The 24,467-nt window shown below is 36.8% G+C and overlaps 1 long non-coding RNA gene and 1 pseudogene across 1 annotated transcript in view; one reads left to right on the top strand and one right to left on the bottom strand.

Annotated features, from left to right (window-relative positions):
- Positions 1 to 18,750, top strand: part of LOC118002648 — a 207,203-nt gene extending 188,453 nt beyond the window's left edge. Inside the window, exon 7 of the long non-coding RNA XR_004677079.1 lies at positions 17,139 to 18,750. This is a non-coding gene — a long non-coding RNA (uncharacterized LOC118002648). The remainder of the gene's footprint in view (positions 1 to 17,138) is intronic.
- Positions 18,751 to 18,849: 99 nt separating this feature from the next.
- Positions 18,850 to 20,519, bottom strand: LOC118002552 (annotated as a pseudogene).
- Between the last annotated feature and the right edge of the window lie 3,948 nt (positions 20,520 to 24,467).

Here is a 24,467-nt window from a genome sequence, read left to right as displayed (position 1 = left end):
TTCTTATGAATGCAGGATTTTAATCATTTTATCTATGCAATGACTGACCAACTGATTTGTATGCTGTTGGCCAAAAGGGGGAACTGCTTTACTATTGATAAGACTGGTGTAATATGCATAGAAAAGGCCCATTGCAAAGTTAATAGGGAACAGTATTTCTCCCAAGAACATGCTACAGCTGTTAAGTGTCATAACTATTTCCTTCTTTGAATGACTATTGCTTTTTTAGTTATTGAGAAGTGTAGTTTTCCAAAATCTTAGGCTGTTAGAAATTTTGTTGTTTGAAATTATATAAATATGAAAGAAACCCTGAACTCTCATCAGGAACCTCTATGTCACTTTGACATAAACAGCTTTGACTTACAACCAGAATGCATAGCTTCAGGTAGGGGGTTTCTGAAGACAGCATTCCACATTTCTGTTAACTTTGTAGTTTATAAGGAAGAGGATCATGGATCCACTTTCCTGATAATTTTCATATTGGGGCTATTTTTCCATTTTACTTAAGTTGTTGAATTATTAGCATTGGGTTGTATATACTATTCCCTTGTTATTCTTTTAATGTCAGTAGGGTCTATACTGATGTCCCATTTTTATAATTCATTGATTTCTAGGTTTATCTTTATTATTTTCTCCTTTTTCTTGTGTTTAATTTGCTTTTCAATTATTTCTTAAGGGGGACATTTAGATTGTTGATTTGTGAACATTTAAATATAAACACTAAATGTTATAAATTTCATTCTAAAGATTGCTTTAGCTACATTCCAAAAAATGCACTTTTATACTTATTTTTTGTGTATTTTTATGTTATATGACTTTAATCCTCTTAAATTATATAGCCTTATGTTATGACTCAGAATGTGGTCGATCTTGGTGAATGTTCATGTGCACTTGAAAAGAAAGTTTATTGTGCTCTGCTTGGTAAATGTGCTTAATTGGTGTTATCTATGTCAGAATGAGTTGATTAATAGTGCAATTTAGTTATTCCACATCTTTACTGATCTGTCTACTTCTATCAGTTATAGAGTAATTTTGAAATCTTTACTGTAATTCTAAATTTTTCTCCATTGAGGTCTATCCACTTTTGTTTCTTCTATTTTGAAGTTCTGATATTGGCTGCCTACACATTTAATATTCTCATGTCTTCTCAATGCATTAACTTTGTGATTATTAACTGATTTCCCTCATTATCCCTGGTAATATTCTTTGCTCCCAAATCTATTTTATTTGACAGTAAAGTAGTCATTCCAGCTTTCTTTTACTTAGTTGTACTATAGTACATATTTTTCCATTATTTTAATTTTTTTCTTTCTTTGACTTCATAATTAATGTGAGTTATTTGTATGCTGAGTTTAGTTGGGTTTTGCTTTTTATCATCTGACAATCACTGTCATTTTTTGGAGTGTTTAGATCATTTATATTTAACGTAATTATCGATGTGATTGGGCTGTGCCTTCTTTCTATCAATATTATTTAATGTTATTTTTTTTTCTCCATTATTGAACAACTCTTTTTTGGGGGGAGTTCTAGAGTTTATATTACCAATTTTTAACTTATTATAGTCTACTTTGAGATAATGTAATATGTCTTTGTATGTTGAAAAAAAAAAAGAAGATAGCAGGAAGGGAAGAATGAAGGGGGGGTAATCGGAGGGGGAGATGAACCATGAGAGAGTATGGACTCTGAGAAACAAACTGAGGGTTCTAGAGGGGAGGGGGGCTGGGGGATGAGTTAGCCTGGTGATGGGTATTAAAGAGGGCACGTACTGCAGGGAGCACTGGGTATTATATGCAAACAATGAATCATGGAACACTACATCAAAAACTAATGATGTAATGTATGGTGATTAACATAACATAATAATAAAAAAAATCTGAAAAAAAAAGTTAAAACAGTATCCTATTTTCCTCCTCATACTTATACTTTTGCTACTATACATTTTTGTTTCTTTCTTTTTTTTTTTTAAGATTTTATTTATTTATTTGAGAGAGAGAGAGAGTGAAAGTGAGAGAGATCACAGAGGGAGAGGGAGAAGCAGACTCATCCCTGAGTGGAGAGCACTATGCAGGATTCGATCCCAGGACCCTGAGATTATGACCTGAGCCAAAGGCAGACGTTTAACCATCTGAACTACCCAGGCTCCCCTATACATTTTTCTTTTACATGAATTACAAGTTACACAGTTCACTGTTATTATTTTTGTTTCAAGCTATACATTATCTTTTAAATAATTTTAAAATTAGAAAACATTTACATTACTAACATATTTACAATATCCTGTTCTTTGGTTGCCTTGGGTAAATGTAAGGTTTCATCTAATATTTTCTTCTGCCTTAAAAACTTCCTTTAACATTTGTTTCAGTGCAGGTTTTTTGGAAACAAATATTTCCAGCTTTTAATTTTTTTAACTAGTTTTTTTTTGTTTCATATTCATTTTTGAAAGATTTTTTCCTCTGAATACAAAGTTCTAGATAAACAGATTTATCTAAAAAAAATAACACATTAAATATATCATTCATTGTCTTTTAGTTGGCATTGCTTCTAATGAGAAATCTGAGATTTTTATTTTTGTCTTATTTTATATAATATTTTTTCCCTGTCTGCTTTGCAGTTTTTTCTTTCTTTATCTTTGGTTTTTAATAATTTGATTATGGTTGGCTTTCATGTGTTTTATTGCATATTTATTCTTTTAGAATGTGTGGGCTTATGGTTTTCATAAATTTAGAAGTTTTTGACCTTTATTTCAATGCTTTTTTGCCTCCTATTCCCCCAGGACTCAATTGTATACATATATTAACTGTTTGATATTATCCACTCAGCCTCTGTTTTTTCTTTTTCGGTCTTTTTTTCTTTCTATGCTTCATTTTATATAGTTTCTATTTCTTCTAGTTTATAGATTTTTTTTTCTTCTGCAGTTTTAATCTTCTGTTAAATCTACCCAGTGTACTTTCTATCAGGTATTGAATTTATCGCTATATTTTATATTTGGGTTTTTCAGAAAAACCTCTAGTTTTTTTCCTTCCCATGGTCATTTCCATATTACATTTTTATTTTATTTATTTTTAAAAAAATTTTTAAAGATTTTATTTATTTATTCGACAGAGGGACACAGCGAGAGAGGGGACACAAGCAGGGGGAGTGGGGGAGGGAGAAGCAGGCTTCCCGCAAAGCAGTGAGCCCAATGTGTGGCTCAATCCCAGGACCCTGGGATCATGACCTGAGCTGAAGGCAGATGCTTAATGACTGAGCCACCCAGGCACCCCTCTATATTACATTTTTAAACATGTGAAAAATATTTAGTAGTTGTTTTAATACCCTTGCCTGCTAATACCATTACCTCAGTCATTTGTGTCTCTGTTTCTATTGTTTGACTTATCTCCTGGTTATGGATCGTATTTTCTGCTACCTTGCAAGTTTCAAAATATATGATCAGATCCAAGGCATTGTGATTATTATGTTGAGTGTTAAGGATTTTGTTATGTTTTTTTAAGTAATGTTGGATACTCTTCTGGTATATATACTTAAGTTACTTGGATCTGTGGTGGTTTGCTTTGAAAAATTTTCTGTTGGCGCTTGATGTAATTAAACCCCATTACAAAGAAATAGCCTTCTGTGAATTTAATTCAATGTTTCATGTCTTATGAAACTTCACCATTCTGGCTAAGAACACAAACTAGTCCTAGCTTTGTGTGGGCTTTGGGAATTTTTATGCCTCCTTATTTTGGTTGTTGTTTCCCAGATGATGTAGTTTCTACTTACAGATGTGCAGATCTGTACTAAGCCAAAGACTTAAAGGAAGTCTCTGAAGATCTCCAGAGCTCCCTCTGCATGTTTCCCTGTTCTTTGGTGCTCTGCACCATATTTTCTAAGTAGTTCAGCCTCTCAAAATCTGATCTTTGTCCCCTCAGCTCAATGAGATCACCAGGCTTTCTGTGGGTTCCTCTTACCTTTGTTGAGTCTTTGGGCAATAAACTGGTATAATTTTAGGGCTCATTTTATTGATTTTCCTTCTACAGGGGGTAGTCCTTAACTGCTTGTTGTCCAATGTTTGAAAATCATTGTTTTATATATTTTGTCCAGTTTTTTTGTTCTCTAAGATAGGAATAGAAATTTAATTTCCCTCCAACTTGGCTGGAAACAAACATCCTCCAAATCCATTTTAATCCTGCTATTAACTTTCACTTTTCTTTAATCCTTCTTGTGTCATCATTCTCCATTCGAATTTTCTGTGATCTGTAATTCACAGTCTGTTCACTCTTTAGGGTTTGTTCTTATTTAATTAATGCCAAGTCTTTTTGCTTTCTAGGATCTAGGATGTACATCCAGCTCTCAACAAGATCATGGTATCAAGGGTGAAGGATTACTAATTAAAAAAAACCCTAAACAACTCAAGTGAAAACACTTAGATTATATTAGAGACTCTGTCAAGCACTGACACCATAATTCTGTATAAATTCTTACTGAGGTTAAGTGCATTTAGTAAATCAAAGGATATTTTTTTTCCTGCCCAAATGTATTTAAAAGAAAAGCAAAATCTCTGCTTTTAATATTCATGTCTTTCTTAGTATTATGTGCCACTCTTGATGCACAGGGTTGACCTTTTTAAAATAATCAAGCATCAATTCACATTTTATTAGTGGTTCTTATTCTGGACATGGCCCATTGCACTTGGAGGCTACTTGAAGCCTTGCAAATTGATGGAACATTTTGTGTATATATGTGTATGTACATTAGTTCTATACCTTTCTGTAATGGTATAGGGCCCCATGATACAAAAAAAGTTTAACTGCAAATCAGATTATAACCTAAACTATTACTTATGCATGTATTTTTGATGTGAAGGAATCACTAAAAAATTAATGAAATTTTTTATTTTACTTTATCATTTGTTTTATTTGGTGCTTATTGTTCTTATATTTTCTGTATATTTAGATCTATAATTACAAAGAAGTGATTTGCAGCTTTCAGGGCCTGTTACTCTGTCTTCAGGGATGAAGATAACATTTTTTTTTTTAACTTCCATTAGTAATGTAATCCCTACTATTATTTTAAAGAATGGTTGGGAATAATGACTGGTAAGAAATAACTGGGAATTATATTTCCCACTGGAATTTCTATGGCTCATCAAAAGTTTCTGTTACTTCTTTGAAATCTTTTTTTTTTTTTTTAAGATTTTATTTATTTATTTGACAGAGAGAGACACAGCGAGAGAGGGAACACAAGCAGGGGAGTGGGGAAGGGAGAAGCAGGCTTCCCACCGAGCAGGGAGCCCGATGCGGGGCTCGATCCCAGGACCCTGGGATCATGACCTGAGCCGAAAGCAGACGCTTAACGACTGAGCCACCCAGGCACCCCTTCTCTGAAATCTTAATATTATTCAGGGGGAGGTAGCTAGAAATATAAAGACTTTACTCTGCAATATGCCTTTTCTCTAGTAATGATGATATGGTGGTGATATTTGTTAATGTGCAGAGCGTATCGATTCAAAGGAAATAATTTGTGAACTGCAAAATGGTGCAGTAAAGAATATTAAATCTATTTTTGACAGTGTTTCATGAAACATATCTGTATATTAAAAACATATTCTTAATACTTTTTTCCTCTCAAATTGACACAAAGGAGTTGGCCTTTTTTCCATATTGCTGCAATGAAAATATGGATGTTTGTTATACTTTTAGACATTTATTGAGGCATAACTTAATTTACATACCATAAAATTCATGCACTTTAATGGTATAATTTTTAGTAACTTTAAGAGTTATACAAGCATCAATACATTCTAGTTTTAGAACATTCTATATACCCCAAAATTTTCTTATGCCAATTTTCAGTTCTGCTCCCATCCCCCGCCTTGGTAACCCCTTTCTGCTTTCTATCACTAGATCTTCCTTTTCTGGAAATTTCATAAAGATGGAACCATAAAATATGTAATCCTATGCTTTTGAATTCTTTAATTTAGTATTTTTGAGGTTCATCCACATGGTAGCATGATCAGTAGTCTCCTTTTTTTTGACTCAAGGGTACATTCTAAACATAAAGGTAATAATTACCACTAACAGGATATTTTTGTCAATTTATTTTCAAAACATTGCACATGTATTACATTAGGATTTATTTTTTATGAATACATAATATTTTAGAAAATATTTTAAGAGGATTTTAAAGTATAACTAAGTCATGTTTAATAAGGAGAATTATAGGTAACATATATTTATGGCATACTCACTCTGCTATAAACATGGGGTTTCAGAGTCCATTGTCTCTATAAAGTAGATATTTAAGACATATCTACTTCCTTGAAGCTGACTCTATGGTAAAACACATGTGCTAATTCTTGTGCACACCATTTCATATTCATTTATTTATTGCTGTGTAACAAAACACTATGTGCTAGTAGTTCAAAGCAGGGTTCACAAATTACTAGCCGATGGGCCAAATCTGATCCAAGGCCTATTTTTTGTATGACCTATGAGCTAAGAATCATCTTTATATTTAAAGTAATTGTTTAAAAAAAAAACAAAAACAAAGAAGAATATGTGACAGAGACTGTATGTTCCTTGCAAAGACTAAAATATGGCCCTTTACAGAAAAAAAAGTTTTGTTCCCTGCTTTAAACAAAAACGGCTGTTACCTCTAAAGATTCTGTGGGTTGACTCATTCTGGATAGATGGTTCTTGAGTCTTTCATGTGCTGGTAGGCAGTTCCTGACTGGGGCTACAACCATTGAGCTTGACTGATTGTTCTTTCACATGGCTGGCAGATGATGTTTCTGTGGCCTGGAAACTCAGCTGGGAATGTATCCAGGAAATCTATGCTTAGCCTTTCTATGTGGCTTGCACTTCATATAGCATGGTATCCAGAGCATCCCAATGGTAAACATTCTAAGAGATCTATGCAGAAGCTGTAAGGTTTTTTGGAAAGTCATGGAGTATAATTCTTCTGCAATCTATTGAATATACAACATCAGCTTAGATTCAATGTAGGTGGGGTCCAGCACTCTAGGGAGTGAATACTGGGAGACGTGGTTCCGTGCAGGGGGTCAGAGGAGGGGTGGTCTTTGCAGACTAAATTCCACAGTCTACTCTGGATTCTTTTTTTTTTTTTTTTAATTTTTTGTTGTTATGTTAATCACCATACATTACATCATTAGTTTTTGATGTAGTGTTCCATGATTCATTGTTTGTGCATAACACCCAGTGCTCCATGCAGAACATGCCCTCTTTAATACCCATCACCAGGCTAACCCATCTTCCCACCCCCCTCCCCTCTAGAACCCTCAGTTTGTTTTTCAGAGTACATTGTCTCTCATGGTTCGTCTCCGCCTCCGATTTCCCCCCCTTCATTCTTCCCCTCCTGCGATCTTCTTTTTTTTTTTTTTCTTAACATATACTGCATTATTTGTTTCAGAGGTACAGATCTGTGATTCAACAGTCTTGCACAATTCACAGCACTCACCATAGCACATACCCTCCCCAATGTCTATCACCCAGCCACTCCATCCCTCCCACCCCACCCCCCACTCCGGCAACCCTCAGTTTGTTTCCTGATTTAAGAATTCCTCATATCAGTGAAGTCTTATGATATATGTCTTACTCTGATTGACTTATTTTGCTCAGCATAACACCCTCCAGTTCTATCCACGCCGTTGCAAATGGCAAGATCTCATTCCTTTTGATGGCTGCATAATATTCCATTGTGTGTGTGTATCTATCTATCTATCTATCTATCTATCTATCTATCTATCTATCATCTATCTATCTATCTATCTATCTATCTATCATCACATCTTCTTTATCCATTCATCTGTTGAAGGACATCTTGGCTCTTTCTGTAGTTTGGCTATTGTGGACATTGCTGCTATAAATATCGGGGTGCATGTACCCCTTCGGATCACTACATTTGTATCTTTGGGGTAAATACCCAGTGGTGCAATTGCTGGGTCGTATGGCAGCTCTATTTTCAACTTTTTGAGGAATCTCCACACTGTTGTCCAGAGTGGCTGCACCAGCTTGCTTTCCTACCAACAGTGTGGGAGGATTCCCATTTCTCTGCATCCTTGCCAACATCTGTCGTTTCCTGACTTGTTAATTTTAGCCATTCTGACTGGTGTGAGGTGGTATCTCATTGAGGTTTTGATTTGGATTTCCCTGATGCCAAGCGATGTTGAGCCCTTTTTCATGTGTCTGTTAGCCATTTGGATGTCTTCTTTGGAAAAATGTCTGTTCATGTCTTCTGCCCATTTCTTGATTGGATCATTTGTTCTTTGGCTGTTGAGTTTGATAAGTTCTTTCTAGATTTTGGATACTAGCCCTTTATCTGATATGTCATTTGCAAATATCTTCTCCCATTCTGTCGGTTGTCTTTTGTTTTTGTTTACTGTTTCTTTGCTGTGCAAAAGCTTTTTATCTTGATGAAGTCCCAATAGTTCATTTTTGCCCTTGCTTCCCTTGCCTTTGGCAATGTTCCTAGGAAGAAGTTGCCTCGGCTGAGGTCGAAGAGGTTGCTGCCTATGTTCTCCTTTAGGATTTTGATGGACTTCTGTCTCACGTTTAGGTCTTTCAACCATTTGGAGTCTATTTTTGTGTGTGGTGGAAAGAAATGGTCCAGTTTCATTCTTCTGCATGTGGCTGTCCAATTTTCCCAACACCATTTGTTGAAGAGACTGTCTTTTTTCCATTGGACATTCTTTCCTGCTTTGTCAAAGATGAGTTGACCATAGAGTAGAGGGTCCATTTCTGGGCTCTCTATTCGGTTCCATTGATCTATGTGCCTGTTTTTGTGCCAGTACCATACTGTCTTGATGATGACAGCTTTGTAATAGAGCTTGATGTCCGGAATTGTGATGCCACCAGCTTTGCTTTTCTTTTTCAACATTCCTCTGGCTATGTGGGGTCTTTTCTGGTTCCATACAAATTTTAGGATGATTTGTTCCATTTCTTTGAAAAAAGTGAATGGTATTTTGATGGGGATTGCATTGAATGTGTAGATTGCTCTAGGTAGCATTGACATCTTCACAATATTTGTTCTTCCAATCCATGAGCATGTAACGTTTTTCCATTTCTTTGTGTCTTCCTCAATTTCTCTCATGAGTATTTTATAGTTTTCTGAGTGCAGATCCTTTGCCTCTTTGGTTAGATTTATTCCTAGGTATCTTATGGTTTTGGGTGCAATTGTAAATGGGATCGACTCCTTAATTTCTCTTTCTTCTGTCTTGTTGTTGGTGTATAGGAATGCCACTGACTTCTGTGCATTGATTTTATATCCGGCCACTTTACTGAATTCCTGTATGAGTTCTAGCAGTTTTGGGGTGGAGTCTTTTGGGTTTTCCACATAAAGTATCATATCATCTGCAAAGAGTGAGAGTTTGACTTCTTTGCTGATTCAGATGCCTTTGATTTCTTTTTGTTGTCTGATTGCTGTGGCTAGGACTTCTAATACTATGTTGAATAGCAGTGGTGATAGTGGACATCACTGCCACATTCCTGACCTTAGGGGGAAGCCTCTCAGTTTTTCCCTATTGACAATGATACTTGCTGTAGGTTTTTCATAGATGGCTTTTGTGATATGGAGGTATGTACCCTCTATGCCTATACTCTGAAGAGTTTTGATCAAGAAAGGAAGCTGTACTTTGTCAAATGCTTTTTCTGCATCTATTGAGAGGATCATATGATTCTTGTTCTTTCTTTGTTAATGTATTGTTTCACGTTGATTCATTTGTGGGTGTTTAACCAACCTTGCAGCCCAGGGATAAACCCCACTTGGTCGTGGTGAATAATCCTTTTAATGTACTGTTGGATCTTATTGGCTAGTATTTTGGTGAGAATTTTTGCATCCATGTTCATCAGGGATATTGGTCTGTAATTCTCCTTTTTTATGGGGTCTTTGTCTGGTTTTGGGATCAAGGTAATGCTGGCCTCATAAAACGAGTTTGGAAGTTTTCCTTCCATTTCTATTTTTCGGAACAGTTTCAGAAGAACAGGTATTAATTCTTCTTGAAATGTTTGGTAGAATTCCCCTGGGAAGCCATGTGGCCCTGGGCTTTTGTTTTGGGGAGATTTTTGATGACTGCTTCCATTTCCTTAGTGGTTATAGGTCTGTTCAGGTTTTCTATTTCTTCCTGGTTCAGTTTTGGTAGTTGATACATCTCTGGGAATGCGTCCATTTCTTCCAGGTTATCTAATTTGCTGGCATAGAGTTGCTCATAATATGTTCTTATAATTATTTGTATTTCTTTGGTGTTGGTTGTGATCTCTCCTCTTTCATTCATGATTTTGTTGATCTGGGTCATTTTTCTTTTCTTTTTGATAAGTCTGGCCAGGGGTTTGTCAATCTTATTAATTCTTTCAAAGAACCAGCTCCTAGTTTTGTTGATTTGTTCTACTGTTCTTTTGGTTTCTATTTCATTGATTTCTGCTCTGATCTTTATTATTTCTCTTCTCCTGCTGGGTTTAGGCTTTATTTGCTGTTCTTTCTCCAGCTCCTTTAGGTGTAGGGTTAGGTTGTGTATTTGTGACCTTTCTTGTTTCTTGAGGAAGGCTTGTATTGCTATGTACTTTCCTCTTAGGACCGCCTTTGCTGCATCCCAAAGATTTTGAACAGTTGTGTTTTCATTTTCATGTTTCCATGAATTTTTTTTAGTTCTTCTTTAATTTTCTGGTTGACCCATTCATTCGTTAGTAGGATGCTCTTTAGCCTCCATGCATTTGAGTTCTTTCTGACTTTCCTCTTGTGATTGAGTTCTAGTTTCAAAGCATTGTGGTCTGAAAATAGGCAGGGAATGATCCCAATCTTTTGGTAGTGGTTGAGACCTGATTTGTGAGCTAGGATTTGGTCTATTCTGGAGAATGTTCCATGGGCACTAGAGAAGAATGTGTATTCCATTGCTTTGGGATGGAATGTTCTGAATATGCTGTGAAGTCCATTTGGTCCAGTTTATCCTTTAAAGCCTTTATTTCCTTGTTGATCTTTTGCTTAGATGATCTGTCCATTTCAGTGAGGGGGGTGTTAAAGTCCCCCACTATTACTGTATTGTTGTCAATATGTTTCTTTGCTTTTGTTATTAATTGCCTTATATAATTGGCTGCTCCCATGTTAGCGGCATAGATGTTTACAATTGTTAGGTCTTCTTGTTGGATAGACCCTTTAAGTAGGATATAGTGTCCTTCTTGATCTCTTAGTACAGTCTTTGGTTTAAAATCTAATTTGTCTGATATAAGGATTGCCACCTCAGCTTTCTTTTGGTGTCCTTTAGCATGGTAAATGGTTTTCCACCCCCTCTCTTTCAATCTGGGGGTGTCTTTGGGTCTAAAGTGAGTCTCTTGTGACAGCGTATTGATGGGTCTTGTTTTTTAATCCAATCTGATAGCCTGTGTCTTTTGATTGGGGCATTTAGCCCATTTACATTCAGGGTAACTATTGAAAGATAGGAATTTAGTGCCATTGTATTGCCTGCAAGGTGACTGTTACTGTATATTGTCTGTGTTCCTTTCTGGTCCATGTTGCTTTTAGGCTCTCTCTTTGCTTAGAGGACCCCTTTCAATATTTCTTGTAGGTCTGGTTTGGTGTTTGCAAATTCCTTTAGTTTTTGTTTGTCCTGAAAGTCTTTTGATCTCTCCTTCAATTTTCAATGACAGCCTAGCTGGATATAGTATTCTTGGCTGCATATTTTTCTCGTTTAGTGCTCTGAATATATCATGCCAGTCCTTTCTGACCTGCCATGTCTCTGTGGATAGGTCTGTTGCCAATCTAATGTTTCTACCATTGTAGGTTACATATCTCTTCTCCCTAGCTGCTTCCAGGATTTTCTCTTTGTCTCTGAGACTCATAAGTTTTACTTAGATGTCAGGGTGTTGACCTATTTTTATTGATTTTGAGGTGGGTTTTCTGTGCCTCCTGGATTTTGATGCCTATTTCCTTCCCCAAATTAGGGATGTTCTCTGCTATAATTTGCTCCAACATACCTTCTGCCCCTCTCTCTCTTTCTTCTTCTTCTGGGATCCCAATTATTCTAATGGTGTTTCATCTTATGGTATCGCTTATCTCTCGAATTCTACCCTTGTGATCCAGTAGTTGTTTATCTCTCTTTTTCTCAGCTTCTTTATTTTCCATCATTTGGTCTTCTATATCACTGATTCTCTCTTCTGCCTCATTTATCCTAGCAGTCAGTGCTCCCATTTTTTATTGCACCTCATTAATAGCTTTTTTAATTTTGACTTGGTTAGATTTTAGTTCTTTTATTTCTCCAGAAAGGGTTTCTCTAATAACGTCCATGCTTTTTTCAAGCCCAGCTAGTATCTTTAAAGTGATGATTCTGAACTCTAGATCTGACATTGTACTAATGTCTGTATTGAGTAGATTCCTGGCAGTTGGTACTACCTCTTGTTCTTTTTGTTGAGGTGATTTTTTCCATCTTGTCATTTTGTCCAGAGGATAATAGATGAATGAGAGAACAAAATACTAACAGGGTAACAACATCCCCAGAAAATATACTCTACACCATTCAGAAAAGACCTGAAGCCGGGGGAAAAGAAAGGGAAAGAAAGAAAAAAGAAAAAGAAAATAAAAAACAAAACAAAAGGAAAAAGATAAAAACAAACAAAAACAGAACAAAACAAAACAAAACAAACCAGAATATGATCAAATATGATCAGGCTGGTGCATAGATTAGTGCCACACACTAGATTTTGGGTGTATTTTGGTCTGTTAGAAGAAAGTGCCTCCCAAAATTTTAAAAGAAGAAAAACTTATATATGTACAAAAATAAGGGTTGATATGATAAAGGGATGGAATATGACTGTAAAGATGAAAATTATAAAAAATTTTATAAAAGGAATTGATAAGAAGTTGTTTGAAAAATGCAAGAAGAGGATTTAAAAAAAAAAGAAAAAAAAGGGAGAGAATATGATCAGGCAGGAGACTAGAACAAAACCATACACTAGAGATTTAGGGTAAAGAGAAAACAACTTATATATATATATGCCAAAAATAAGGGTAACTACTATGAAGGGATAGAATATGACTCTAAAAATGTAAAATAAAAATGTTTTTTAAAAAAGGGATTGATAAGATGTTGGTTGAAAAAGGGAAAAAGAAAAATTAAAAAAAAGGCAGTTAAAAAAAATTGACTTTGAAAGACTAAAGAATCATGGTAAAAAAGCCATGGATTCTATGTGCAGTATTCCCCTAGTGCTGGAGTTCTGCCGTTCTCATTGATCGGTAAACTTGGTCTTGGCTGGCTGTTCTTGCTGATCTTCTGGGGGAGGGGCCTGTTGCCGTGGTTCCCAAATGTCTTTGCGGGAGGTGGAATTGCCCCGCCCTTGCCTGTCTGGGCTAGGTAATCTGCTCCGGTTTGCTCTTAGGAGCTTTTGTTCCCTGCAAGCTTCCCATGCAGCTTTGGAGGATGAGAGTGAAAATAGTGGCCTCCCACTCTCTGCCCCTCAGGAGTCGAGAACCCGGGGCCCTGCTCCTCAGTGAGCCCCCAGAGAAAAGCAGTCAATCACTCCCATCTCCCAGGTCTCTGGCCGCACTCCGTGCTCACCCGGCCTGTGACCGAGCATTTCTATCTCTGGCACCCCACTCGGTGTGGAGTCTCCAAACCCAGCAGATACCTGCAGTGCGCTCCTGTGCCGCTCCTCCTAGGGGAGGAAGGGGAGTCTCCCCAGATCTGCTGCTTGTTGGGTCCCTGCTGGAGGAACAGTGGCCCGACTGTGCCGCGGATCAGCGTTTATGGCCACCCCGAGCTGAGACCCCGCTCCTCGGCTCCGTCTCCGCAGCTGGCTTACCCACTCCAATACCTGGGAGCTCTACCGCACTCAGGCACCCCCAGTCTTTCTGTGACCCTGAGGGTCCTGAGACCACACTGTCCCGTGAGGGTTCCACCCCCCACTTAGCCACTGGAGCAATGTCCCTCAGTGGAGCTGACTTCTAGAAGTTCCAATTTTGTGCTCCGCTGCTCTATCACTTGCCAGAAGCGGCTGACTGAGGCCCCCTCCCCCGCCGTCTATCCTTCTGCATATCGCCTTGGATTCTCTTTTCCGCACGTCCTACCTTCCAGAAAGTGGTCACTTTTCTGTTCAGAGAGTTGTTGCTATTATTTTCTTCGATCTCCTGTTGAGTTTGTAGGTGATCAGAATGGTTTGATCCCTATCCAGCTGAATTCCTGAGACCAGACAGAATCCAGGTCTCCTACTCCTCCACCATCTTGCTCCACCCGTCCCTTTACTCTGGATTCTAATGACTCCTTTCCCTCCCAAGTGCAAAATATATGCAGTCCCTCACAAGACTCCCCAAGTTTTATCTCATTATATTATCACAATCAGGTTTAAAGCCTAGCATTTCATCATCTAAATCAGGTCCAGGTGTGAATGAGACTCCTCAAATAAGGTGCTTCTTAATCTGAAAATCTGTACATCAAAGAGATGTGCCTCCCACACATTCAGCATAGACTGGGAGACATGATAATTATTATAGACATATCCATTTAAAACAGGAAATAGGCACATGAAAGTCATTGTTCTACAGCAATGTGAAATCCAGCTCGGCTCAGGTGATGATTGATCTGCTTTGGTTGCAGGAAACATATGCTGGTTAAGGCCCAGTTCTGCCCCCTGGGGTTGTTGACTTCTGGTTTTGGCTCTATCCTTTGGGGCTCCAAACTGAATCATTCCTTCTTTTCCATAAGCAATGGCCAAGCTCTCAGCTGAGTAAATTTTACAGCCTGCTTCCTGCTCATAGAAATTTGATGCCTGAGATACCTTTTCATTGTAGCTGTCTCTTTGAGTACAAGTTGGTACAATTATTTAAAAAATTTGTTCATTTTTATGTATCAAGTTATAAATCTGTTCATTTGCTAATTGTGAGCCCACACCCACATTTTTTTTCTGAAAGGATCCCTTCTCTAGCTCACAACTTTAAAGAATCCTTGTCTAGTAAAGAGTATCTAAAAGGCAAGCCCCTTAGATTCATAGCAGACCTTTTTTCTAGGCAAGAAAATCTAAGTAGGATACCCTTAAGATTTTTTAAAAACATTTTATCTAGCTAAGAGGTTATAGAAGGCATGCCCTTATTATTCTTAGAAGTCATTTTTTTTTCCTGGTGGAGAAGGTCTACAAGGAACTGCCTTAAATCTTTCTGAAGCCTTAACAAAAGGTTTTACAGATGCTCTCTCAATCTGAAATTTATCCTGAGGCCACATTTTACAAAAAGAGCCCTGATTTGATCTTTGTCCAGATGCCATTTCTTACTTTGAGAAAGTTGTGCTGTCTGGGAAGACTAGGTGTGAGAAACAATTCTATATTTTAAACAAGCAAGTCCTTGTTTTTTATATTTCCTTTAAATTCTGATAAAAAATTTAAGTCTTTTCTGTAGCTGTAATTTCTCTATATTTTTTCATATCCAGCTAAAATAAAATAAACAAGTTGGCATTTTTTCATATTCTTCCAGGAAAAAAGAATCCTGAGCTGTATCAAATATCTCATTAAGTAAATTTTTGATACCCAAACAGTAATGCACCATGGCAAAAATGGTCAGAGCAGTGTATCCAGAATGGAGGCAAAACGGAGTACATTATCTGTGATTTTTAAAACACTGAAATGATCTAAAAGTCATTGTTTACATTATCACCTTTGAACAGCAATTCTTAAACAATGTCACTGTGAAAATTCTCTGCTAGTGCAGACCACTCCACTACTCTCTCTTGTGGTTATGTTGGGATATCACTTTCATGGTTATGTTAGGTTATATGGCAAGAGGGTTTTGCAGATGTAATTAAGGTTTCTAATCGAATGAGTTCATCAGAAGTAATATCCTGGTTGGTCCTGACCTAATCATATGAGCTCCTAACAGGGAGTCTAGAGGTTAGAGACAGAAGTCAGAGAGATGCAGTCCTGTTCACCTTGAAAACACACATTTTCAGGTCATAAAGCGCCTATGAGGGCCATGAGACTTCAGCCTTCTTCCCTGACAGAGAGCCAGACATACAGATGTTGTGAGATAATAAACAGATATTGTTTTAAGCCACTAAATTTATGGTAATTTGTTATACATCAATAGAAAATTAATCCATTTGGTTTAAATTTTGTTATGCTATGGTTTTCTCTGGGATAATGGTTAGGAATGTTGAATGATGCTAAGTTATAAAATTCATTGCACTGTAACATAATTACCAACTATTTAAGTGTTAAATTTCTAAAGTGGAACAAAAATGCTCTTGGAGATAAATATAACCTCCTTTGGAAATACAGATGATGAAGCAAGTACTTATCCCTGAAGGTTTTGAAGCAAGCTGCATCATGTAGACATTTGAACTAGGCCTTTAAGGATGAGTAACAGCTAGGCTGGCTGACAAAGGAGGAAAGGATATTTGTAGAATGAACAGTATGAGTTGTCCCCCAGAGTGAAAGTCAGATGCTTGGGATTATGGAAGAGAAACAGATTGAGCATTAAGGTGATTTTAATGTATAGTTAAGTTTACTGCCAAAAATCTAATTTTAAAGGATACAATATTTTATTTGAGTTTATGGATAAAAACAATGTTTTAAAAATATGGATACCTACAGAAGAAAAGGGGTGGGAAAAAGTAAAATCTGTTGTGTTTCTGGACTTTATTGATTAATATCACCTAAAGTACCAAGGTGGGACAGGTCAAAGGATCTGGAACCAAAAGTAATAAACTTTTACTAATCTATGATAATAGTCTTCATACAAATAATAATCTCTCCAACTTTAAAGGGCTGCATGTTTTATATAGAAAAATATGCTAAAAAGTTTTATAAGAAATCATGAGATTTATGGTGTATATTGAGATGCTGCTTTATGTTTAAAATACTGTCAATATTAACTATATATATCCTATTTAAACATATAACCCATAATAAAATTATTCCACATTTGAAAATCTCATATCAATTATAAAGAAATGCATTATTTAATCATAATGCATAAGAAAACCAATTCAGATTAAACAGGAAGTTTGAAAATACTTCCATTTCTTATTTCATTGTGTATCATTTTTATGTGGAATCATAAAACAGCAAAAAATGCAGTGACAAAAAATGTAACAAATTCTGGACATGCAACAACAATATTGAGCTACTCAGCTAAAAGTAACAAATTACTATTTTTTTCCTCTAATTTAACAGTGCTGCGGAGATGAGCCAGGCACTTGTGCAATCAGCATGAGGAAACTGTGAGTTAGCAATAGTTCAACTTCAAGATTAAGTTTTTATAGTAGAGCTACCTAGTGGGGCTTATATGACAAGGCTCATATTTTTTTTTGCCTCTTCATCCCCTTATCTCGATTTTAAATTTGACTGCTTTACTCTTTAACTATGATGGTTTCTTCTTTCTGAGATGAGGAAATTAAGGCTCAGAGAGAACATTATGGAATCACTGACTCTCCTATTTAGAATGGAACACAGAGATATCTGAGTCACAAGAACCCTGGTGTGATATCCTGGTAATGCTGAAGATGTGATTACCTCTTCTTAGAGGCTAAGATACCTTTAGGCTTGATATCTAGAAAGTATTCTCATCTTGAATCAAAAAACATTTGGGGGCACACACTTTAAGTCTTTTGCATAAGACAGACTGTCAGATATGTAAAGATTGCTCTTATCATTGCAGTCCACAGTCCACTAGGCTAATTCTTCAGGTAGGCCAATGGTTGAGTAGGAGTTAAAATTCAGGTCTCATTCTTCCCATACTTTATTTTTTACCCCTACCCCCATGCTGTCTAGGGAACAATCCAGGATATATAAGTAGGAAAGGGCAAGTTGTCATTGCCTTCCATGAAAATCTTACCATAAGATTTTACTAATATTTTTATATAGTTGAATTTTCAAAAAATGCTCTATAAATGTTTACATCCAGAAATTGCAATAGAAATTATGTGATATTAGAAGTTATGTTAGCTTATACGATTTCCAAAAGGTTAGAATGAAGAACTTTACAACTTATGGAAAGCATCAAAATCAGTTTAGCCAACTTTCGAAGAATATTGGGTGTACCCCACCTAGGAAAGAATGAAAGAATATATTGCTTTTAAACCTGCTTCCTATTTGATAAACTATAACAGCCATGCAGTATGTACAGATTGGCTCATGCATTTTTTTCACTTTACTGTAATGGTCACTTATGAAACAATTTAAAGCTACTAGATAGGAAAATATCATGACTATGCTTTTTTAAACTGTCCAGGGAATATAATAATACTTGCAAAGGCATTTTTAGCCAGAACTTTATGATAATCTTAACAGTTGACAGATGTGATTTGCTCCTATTTTGTCATGGTTATTTTGAATGGGGAAAGATGTGCCATTAGAGAAGTTCTGCCAGCTAATTAGCACATTAGATGTTTTATCAGCCTTGCTGGCTTCCTGCACATAGTATGGTTCAGTATATTCAGGTTTATTTGACATGAAAAAATGGCGGTGCCTTTTACATATGAACCAATATAAGTAAAAATATATATTACAATGTGCTATGGTTTGAACGTATGTATCCCTCCTCCCCCATATTCATGTGTTGAAAATCTAATGCCCAATGTAATGGTATTAGGAGGTGTGGGGCCTTTGGGAGGTGTTTAGGTCAGAGCCTGCATGATTGTTATTATGTCCTTATAAAAGAAGTCCCAGAGAGCTAGCTTGTCACTTTTGCCTAAAATACAATGACAAATCTCCGACTGGAAGAAGGCCCTCACCTGACCATGCCGGCACCTTGATTTCAGCCTGGGCCAGCCTCCAGAACTGTGAGAAATAAATTTCTGTGTTTTTTTTTTTTTAACTAAAACAGTTGACAATTTTATTTCCACATTTCACAAGACGAATGAAAATTGATTTTTTTTTTTAATCTCACTACTCCCCTGCCAAAACTATTCTCTCTTTGATAGGAAGGAGGAACAAGTCTTCCTTGTCCTGCTGTTAAAAAATACCTAGAGTCACACCACCATTATCTCCTGGGGAAGCAGAACAAGTAATATAAAATGGATATAAAGGAGGCTCCCCCTTCTCCTCATCTGTCCCATCTTGAGTCATTCCTTGCTGCGTGGGTACCGTGTGGGCAATAGATCTCATCACTGGGGGCCCCGGCATTCCTGGCATGTGGCCTCCCATAGGCAGACTCATTTCAGGAGCAGGTCCCACTGGCATCATCCCAGGAAGAGGAGGGCCCATCATTGGCATCATGGGAGGGCCCCCCCATATAGAGTGCTGGCATCATACCAGCGCAAGGCAGACCCAGGAGACTGGGGGGTAAGTGGGATCCTTGCCTGTGCAGGAGTAGGAGGTATCTTTCCTTATTGAAATACAGCAGTTGTTTTGTCAGTCAGGCTCTGAGCCTGTTCTTCCATCCATTTCTGAGAGTAGTCTTTCACATTCTCTTTGTGTTTCCCACCACTGCAGTGTTTCTTTTTCACAGATGGACAGTCCTGGGTGAGACATGTGTTGTAGTGGTCACAATAAAACGTAGGGAAGTTGCTCTCAAATTTCTGTTTTTAATAAGCTAACCAGTCTGTGATATTTTACAGCCCGAATGAACTAAGACACTGCAAAAGAAATTGTAAATTATGTTCAAGGTAGATTTATATTTCTTTAATTTGTATTTCATTAATTTTAATGTATTTCATATTCCTGTCTACACCTCAAAGTCCAATGTAAATGCCACAAAGTATGGTATGTCTATCAAAAAGGATCAATTGAAGTCTAGAGAATAAATAATACATTCCCATAATTATATGCTATTTTAGCCATTTTCGATAAAGAAAAGGAAAATGCCTCATTATTACACCATATAACATAATAAAGGCATTGTAGAAATAATGTTTCTAAGTAATTTTATAGGGAATACTGAAATAGGTTTATAGTAAATCAACAGTTCAATTTTTAGAAATATATAATTTTGCTATGATCTTGTCAGGGAAGAAATTTTAAGAGATTATGAAAAAAAGATCATTTCTAGCTCCATATGTCTCGGTTCCCAGAATTTTATTCTAAACTCTATAGGCAAAAATAAGAACATCTGAACTAGGACTATGAACTGAATATTCTTGTGACTATTTAGTTTTCAAAATAAGCAATCTTAATCTGGGAATATTGGTCTGCTAGAGTTATTTAACAAATTTAAACTAGACAAATGTGGAAAGCTGTGGACTTGGGAGATGATACACACAAAAACCAAAATAATAGAAAAAAATCTTCAATGAGTTTATGCAGCTCAGTAGTCCTTTCCCCCTTTTGTCTCTTCTTTATTGCTTACCTGGTTCCACAAAGTAGCAATTACAGAGATTGCATTCCTCCCCCATCTCTTCCTGGGGTTGACACATTTCCCCTGCTTAGAAACATTCAGAGGCCTCCTTTTGTCTTAAAGGAGGAAATTTTTACCTGATCTTGCCTATCACAGCCTCTGTCATTAAATGAGACTTTTATATTCACATGCAGTACACCCACAGCTTCTCCAGCTCTGGCTCTTCAAGCATTATAACTAACCCCAAGCTCTGCACCGGTGTTTTGCCTTTCATTTCCCATCTTTACTGTCAGGAATTGTCACTATCCTTTATCTTATGCACTTTACTTTTCTTTTCCGAGTAAAAATTTCCCCCCAATAATTAAAAAAATATAGGGGTGCTTGGGTGGCTCAGACAGTTAAGCATCTGCCTTCAGCTCAGGTCATGATCCCAGGGTTCTGGGATCGAGCCCCACATCGGGCTCCCTGCTCAGCAGGGAGCCTGCTTCTCCCTCTCCCTCTGCCACTCCCCCTGCTTGTGCTCTCTCTCTCTCTAAAAAATAAATAAAAATCTTAAAAAATATATATTTTCAGGCTTGCGTTGACTAAAAATCAAACAACACATGAATAAAGTCCCTTAGTTTACCACCTATGCCCCCATCACTACCACCTCATCTCCTTCCTTTAAGAACCAAATAGGTTTTAAGAATTATCATTTTTATTTTTTCAGAATTTCATTGTCTCAGTATATCCCACTCCCACTGAAAGCCACACAATCTAGCTTCCTGCCCATTCTCTGCACTGGTATAGCACTCAATAAATTCATCAATGACCTCTCTGCTGCTTCTCCTGATGGCTATTTATAGTAACATCTCATTCAATATTTCAGAATAACTTAAAACTGATGGCTACCCTCTCTGGAAAACTACCCTCCCTGAGTTTCCATGTTAGGGTTCCCCCTTCCTTTTCCTTCTGAATTTCTATCCATTCCTTCTATTTCTTCTTTGCATTTTATCTCGGCACAGTCCTGGGGTTTTTTAATGTTCTCATTCTTCACTCCCTATTCCCTTGGTGATTTGATCCATATCCAGTGCTCTCACTATGACCTATATGGAGATGAAAGCTGGCCTTGTTATCTTTCTCTTCCAATTCACTCCTTTCATTGTTACTTATCTAAAGAATGGCACCATTCCGTGGCATAAGCCAAAAGCACAGGAACAAGCCTGATACCCTTTTCTCTCTCTTGTCACCTTTTATTCAGGGCTTTAACAAATCCTGACAAATTTCCTTTTAAATATTATTGAACTTGACCCTTTTTTCTCCATCTCTACCATAATCACTACCACCCTTATCCAAGCTATCATGATCTTTTGCTTGTATGATGCCATCATGTCCTATCTATCATTATTCACTCAGCCTTTCTTCAATTAGTTCTTTTTTTTTTTTAAGATTCATTTATATATTTTAGAGAGTGTGTGCAAGCTGGGGGAGGAGCAAGGGAGAGGGAGAGAATCTCAAGCAGACTCCCCACTGAGAGTAGAGCCTGCTGTGCGGCTTGATCTCAGGACCCTTACATCATGACCTGAGCCGAAATCAAGTCAGAAGCTCAGCTGGCTGCACCAACTAGGTACCCCTTCAATCAGTTCTTTATATTGCAAATGTTAATTTGATTATGTTGCCATGCTCCCCTCCACACACTTAAAATCTTTTGATAAAATCTCATTGTTCTTTGGATAAAGAAAATCTCTTTTAGATGACTTGTAAGGCCCTACATGGTTTCTAACAACCAAAGAAACTCTTTAGTTTCTTTGCGCCATTCACAATGCACTCTTCAATCCTTTGTATCCGATATACTTTCCCAAAATACCTCTTTATTTATTTTTAATTCTCAAATTGCAATTCAAGCATTGCTTTCTCAATGTAGCCTTTTCTTTCTCTGTAACAGTCATCCCACGATGGTCTTTTAGGATCCCGATAACTCTTGTTTTTAGCACTTCCTCCAGTTAGAACTTTGCATTTTTATCAGTTATTATAAAAATATCTACCTTTGCTAGTCAACTATTAGTTCCACCAGGAAAGACATTAAGATTTCTGTTCTTTATTATTACATAATTAATGTTCAAGAAATAATATATTATATGACTTAATGAATGCCTCCTATATTAGTATCCAACTCCTTTTTGGAGACTTTATAACTCTTGGCTCCATCCCACTTTTATAATTCTGCTTTTGACTCTTTGGTACTGGCATTTGCTTCTTCTCTCTCATTCTTGACTCTTAAGCATCCTTCTAAGGACTTGATTGGATTTGCCCTCTGCCACTCTATTCTGAGAAATTGTAGACTAGATAGTGCACCTAGTCTACCATAATTCTAGAATTTGGACAGAGCCTTGTAGTTACTTAAAGTTGCCATTCTCCTTTTCCCTTAGGAAAATCTTGCATTCATGCCTTTTACTCAGTTTACTTCAAATCTAGGACATTTGCTCAATAAGATTTTTGAATGTATTGTTCGCCTCATTATTTACAGCCTTCTTCTTTCCATTTAATTATAGCTACTCCTCAGTCTCTTTGGTCCTTTGAATTTCCTTTATTTCTTATCCTTCTGATAACTCATCTATAGTTACAGCTTTGTTTTTAGCAGCTTTATTAAGACATAATTCACATACCCATATAATTCACTATTTAAAGTGTACAATTCAATAGTTTTTAGCATAAACACAGGGTGCATATCTATTACCACAATCATTTTTATAAAATTTTCATTACCTGAAAAATAAACCATGCACTCCCCAACCATCACCCTGCAATCTCCTAACTCTTTCCTGCAGCTCTAGGAGACCACTAATCTACTTTCTGTTTCTATAGATTTGCCTATTCTGGACATTTCTTTTAATTGGGATTACACAATATGTAGTTCTTTGTGACTGGCTTTTTAGTCATGATTTTAAACTACATCGCCATGTAATTTCTCAATAATTTATCTCTAGACATAACTCCTCTTCTGATTTCCAGTAATGAATTGACAAATGTGTGGTCTATATAAATCATTCTTGCTGCAGCATAACATACCTAAAGTAGAATTGGCAACTTGACTTTTCAGCTAGCTTGCCTGCCTTTATTCCTTATTTCTGTCAAGGCACATGACATCACAGGCATGTTCTCTCCCCAACCTCATGCTTGCTATAACACCATCTATTCAGCATAAAGCATATAGGTGTTTGTAAAGTGCTTTTTGAATGAATGAGTGATTTGATAGATGCATCAGTTACTTTCTGTTCAGTCTCATAACAGTTGGCCAGGCCTTCATTTCCTCAGGCGTGCTTCCAAGGGTCTTTCTACCCCAATAAGACTTTGATTTGTTATTCTTAATATATCACCCTCCCATTCCTATTTAGCATATAGTTATTGAGTTTTTGCTGGGAAAGCAGACTCATGCAATTCAAAGAATATAAGATTTAATGTTATAGGGTCTGGATCTAAGTCCTAATTTAATTACTTTCCTGCTGTGTGATTATGGGTAGGGTACTTTGGCCTTTTTTTGGATTCAAGTTCCTTATTTGTAAACTGGGAGAGGTGACATTAGTATTGCCTGTCCCACAGGAGATCGAAACATTTGCAGTACCTGCCATAGTACCTATTATATTGCAGGTACTCACAAATATTGGTGGCAAAAGATATTTGAATGTGTTTGTGTGTTATAAAATACTCTCTAATTTACAAGTATTAATTTATTAATTAACCCTGTTTCAAGCTCTGAGAAACAAATAAAAGGTCTAAACCATTTTCTAGGAGCAAGAAATTTTGTAACCTGTTGGCTTAATACAAAGTTTGATGATACACTTTCATTAAAATGCAGTGGTTTGATGAGGAAACAATTCAATGTTTCAAATTTTGGAGTATGTTTTTCAATGAGTTTTGAAAAGATTGGTTCATTACTTGTGTTTGTACAGCTTGGGTTCAGAAGCTAGGCTACTCTTACCAAGGCTGATCCTATAAACTGAGAGGACTTAGAGCCTTCTCTTAGGGCTACGTAAGGCATCAGGACCTGCCTTTGGTCTGCATTGCTGCTCTTGTCCCTGCTGAGACCTTCTGGCAACTGAGTTGTTTCTTTGCAAAAGCAGCCAGGATCCTTGGGCACTTGCAGATTGCTAGACTCATTCTCTTCCCACAAGCTCCCTTGTCAGCAATGGAAACTATAACCCATAGGGAATAATGAGCAACAGTAATTCTCTTGGACTAGATCCCTTCCT

The sequence above is a fragment of the Mirounga leonina genome, unplaced genomic scaffold, assembly GCF_011800145.1.
Source record: "Mirounga leonina isolate KUSES-001 unplaced genomic scaffold, KU_Mleo_1.0 Mir_82, whole genome shotgun sequence".
NCBI classification, from domain to species: Eukaryota; Metazoa; Chordata; class Mammalia; order Carnivora; family Phocidae; genus Mirounga; species Mirounga leonina.
Note: the sequence above shows the minus strand (reverse complement) of the source record. Positions and strands in the feature narration are given on the sequence as shown.